Raw genomic sequence first — 3,913 nt, forward strand, 5'->3', positions numbered from 1 at the left:
GCCACTGTTGGGCAAATGTTGGATAACTACTCTAAGGTCAGCAGTTCAAACCCACCAGCAGCCCCATGGGAGAAAGTTGGGGCTATCTATTTCTATAAATATCGATGGCCTCAAAATCTCTATATAGGGTTACTGTGGATTTGAATCATCCACTTGATGGCAGTGGGGAAGCAATTCATAAAGATAATGTTCTGCATTTTAGTTTGGTAAGTAGAATCTGGGCTCTGAAAAGCTTGTCAGTGGCCACATAAGATGCAACCATTGGTCTCTCCTTGTTTGGGACAAAGGAACACGAAGGGACCCAAAGACTCCAGGAAGAAATTAGTTCACGGGACTGATGGGTGGCCTGAATCGCAGAGTCTTTCAGTCTGAAACTAGAGGAACTTGATAGTGCCCAATTACCACCAGCAGTCATTCTGATGAGCAGCACAATAGAAGGTCCTATAAGAATGGGAAAAATATATAGACTAAAACTCAAATTCATGAGAAAGACCAGACCTGCTGGTTATGTAGAGAAATTCCCAAGATTATCTCCTTAAATTACTCATTTAACCTGGAACTGAAGGCACTCTTGGCCAAGTAATAGATTGTCCTACAGAATAAATAAGAACATTTTTGAGGAATGTACTCCTTTAAATGATCAACAGTGTAAGACCAAATGTCAACATTTACCTAAAAACAAACACAAGAAGGCACATTTATGAGCATAAATTGTTGAATGGGAATCTAATCACTGTGTTGAAATTTTACCTAAAACCCAATATAATATAAAAATGAACACACATATACATATATTTTCTTTCTTTCCCCCCCCCCTTTTTTTTAAACCAGGGGAGAGCGCAAACGCAGTCCCCCACTACCACAAATTATGCAGTTGAGTTTCCCACATTTGGGGAAATCACAGGGGTCAGCACATCCAGAGTGCAATGGATAAGCCTCGCCCTGGGAAAACCACCTTCGTGATCATGGTATCTCCCCTGCCACGTAAGTATTCATATACATATATTTTCAAAAAATATCTGTGACCAATTTATAGTTACCTATGATTTATTTTCACTGAAATTGCTACCTCATTTTTTAGGGTCTTAATCATTATTCAGCAATTTTTACGAACGGAAACTAATAAGTGGGAAAAATAGTATTTTTGCAGGCTGGATATTATGACAACATTGAGATTGTTTTGAAAACTGGTTTCATAGATGTGCTGAGAACCACTAGATTGCTGCCAGCACATTCCACAGAAGCGTGAAGTGCTCTGAAGGCTGCTAACAAAATGTCAAGACCCGGCGACAAATCCAAGAGGAGAAAGTCTTGACCAAGCTATTACTGTCCCAGTCAGCTCACATTCCCTCGGAATCTCAGCAGACGAGGAAGGAGGGAGGAGGGGGGAAAGGGAGGAATGCTGAGCAAGGCCTTTCCTAATAGTTTCCGTGGGAGAGCTGTCACCGCCAGGACTGTAATTCTAGGAGGAGCACCATCATTTCAAAGATAGTGGAGGCCGCCACCTGCAAAATAAAACTTACAGAGTGAAAAAGAGACCTTAACACCAATTTTATTTTGGCATCTGTTATTAACAGATTGGGATAGCCAAGTGATTCCCCCAAAGCTCTTTAAATTTCCTAGCAAGGCAAGCATGATTATTAATCATAAACTACTCATAATTATTATTGCTCATATTTTAGTGAAGGTGTGACAGGACAATGGTCTGATAGTACTTGGGGGAAAGAGAGCTATGCCTACATTGACAGGGAGGGCGGCAGGGAAGTGGATACAGGCAAGTAACCTCCCAAATCCTATCAGCTGCCTTTGAGAAGATGCTAACTCCCTGCAAGCCTATAGGACAAAGTAGAATTGCCCCACAGGGTTTCCAAATTTGTCATTTTTTAAGTCATTTTGTTGGGGGATTGTACAGCTCTTATCAAAATCCATCCATCCATCCATTGTGTCAAGAATATTTGTACAAATGTTGCCATCATCATTTTCAGAACATTTTCTCTCTACTTGAACCCTTGGTATCAGCTCCTCACTTTTTCTCCATGCCCCCTCCCTTACTCATGAACTCTTGATAATTCATGAATTATTATTATTTGTTCATGTCTTACACTGATCAACATCTCCCACTTTTCTGTTGTCCGTCCTCCTGGGATGGGGTTATATGTAGATCATTGTTAATGGTTCTCTCTTTCTCCCCCTTTTCCCCTTACCTTTCTTGTATCAATACTTTCATTATTGGTCCTGAGGGCTTTATCTGTCCTGGATTTTCTGTGTATCCAGCTCTTATCTGTACCCATGCACATGCTCTTGTCTAGCCAGATTTGTAAGGTAGAATTGGGGTCATGATCGCCAGGGGTGGGGGGTGGGGAGGAAGAACTAGAGGAAAGTTGTATGTTTCATCGGTGCTATACTGTACCCTAACTGGATCGTCTCATTGCTTTTCTCCCCTTGCTGCTCTGTTGCACACCCATAGTGTTTCACCCCAGTGTGGGTGGGGTCAGATTGGGCATAATTCTCACACTGTGCCTCCAATGTTTTCCTCTGTAGCACTATGGGTCAGTGAGGGCCATTGTGTCTTGTGATGGAGCCGTCTTCATGGAGAATATACCAACCTTTCCAGCCACCCCCTACCAAAAAAAGCTGATCTTTCAGTGTGTAGCTGAATTCTTTAACAACTAAGCTAAAATCAAGGGATTCCAGGGAAAACCCCCATTCTAGTGAATGCAAGTGATCACTGTCCGATACATGAAGTAGTTGGACAAAGTAAATGAAGAGTAAATCACGGTGAGTCCCTGGGAAACTGGGGTAGAACTGTAAACTACACCCTAGGGCCTGGGCTGGAAGAATCACTGGTAGTTCCATCAGCCCAGGGGTGGGAGTTCTCCGTCTTGTCAGCAGCACTCTCCTCTGGAAGACTTTTGTAAGTCAAATTAACACAACTCATTGCCTTTTGATTTTGGAAGAATTTTGTGCTAAGAGGCCTGCTGTCTTCTAAGGGACTAGCCTGGGGACTTAGATGGTAAGGAGAAAACAGGAAGCACACGACTCCCGTGGTCCTTTCTGATCCAGAACTGCAAGACTCAATGTACCCACTGGATTTGCTCTCCACCCAGTTCCCCCATCTCAGATGTTCCATGTGCGTGATGCATGTGCTTGATACAAAGTCTCTGGAAGTTGCTTCGCCTGGAAAGGCCTGGGCTGGGCTAGGAAGCGCAGCTATTCCCTTGGTGTCAGAGGTTCTTTCTTCCTATATTTGGATACTTTTTCTTAGATTTATCTTTCTTCATGTTTGATCTGCCTTACGTGGAAGCTGACCTGAAGTTTAGGGTGGTGGCTCATGGTACCACAGAGGTGTACCTGCAGGTAGTTCTCAGTCTATGACCCCTGTGCAGAAGGGAGGGAAGTAGGGAGAGAAGGCTGTGGAAGAACTAAATCTTGAATCTTGGGAACGTTTGTTCTAGATAAATTCAGCTTCTTTCCCTTACAGTGAGCTATGCTTTGGGCTGCTATCCCATAAGATCCGCAGTTCAAAACTACCAGCTACTTTGAGGGAGAAGGATAGCACAATTTACGTCTTTGAAGAGTGACAGTGTTTACTCACAGAGCAGTTCCATGCTGTCCTATAGGATTGCTATGAATCAGAATGGACTTGACGGCTGTGAGGTTTAGAAGTGGAATTTAAACCCAAGTTAGACTGACATCAAAGATTAATCCTTTCTTTTAACCCTTTGTAACACAAGGCTGTGCAAGAGTGGCAAAGTTAGAGAGACAGAGTGATGGGGAAGAAAGCGCAGAGTGTACTGGGATGGAAGGTGGGAGAGGATGAGGAAGCCTCTCTTGTCAGAACTGGGGATTCTTGGATTTAGGAGGAACAGAAAAAGGGTGGAAAAATCGTGATCATGGAGAGACTGCTCTTTGG

The 3,913-nt window shown here is 43.2% G+C and overlaps 1 non-coding gene across 1 annotated transcript; it reads right to left on the reverse strand.

Moving 5' to 3' along the window:
- Nucleotides 1–828: 828 nt before the first annotated feature.
- Nucleotides 829–992, reverse strand: LOC142447447 (U1 spliceosomal RNA). The gene has a single exon (XR_012784148.1). It is a non-coding gene; the product is annotated as a U1 spliceosomal RNA (small nuclear RNA).
- Between the last annotated feature and the right edge of the window lie 2,921 nt (nucleotides 993–3,913).

Source organism: Tenrec ecaudatus, chromosome 4, assembly GCF_050624435.1.
Source record: "Tenrec ecaudatus isolate mTenEca1 chromosome 4, mTenEca1.hap1, whole genome shotgun sequence".
Lineage (NCBI taxonomy): Eukaryota > Metazoa > Chordata > Mammalia > Afrosoricida > Tenrecidae > Tenrec > Tenrec ecaudatus.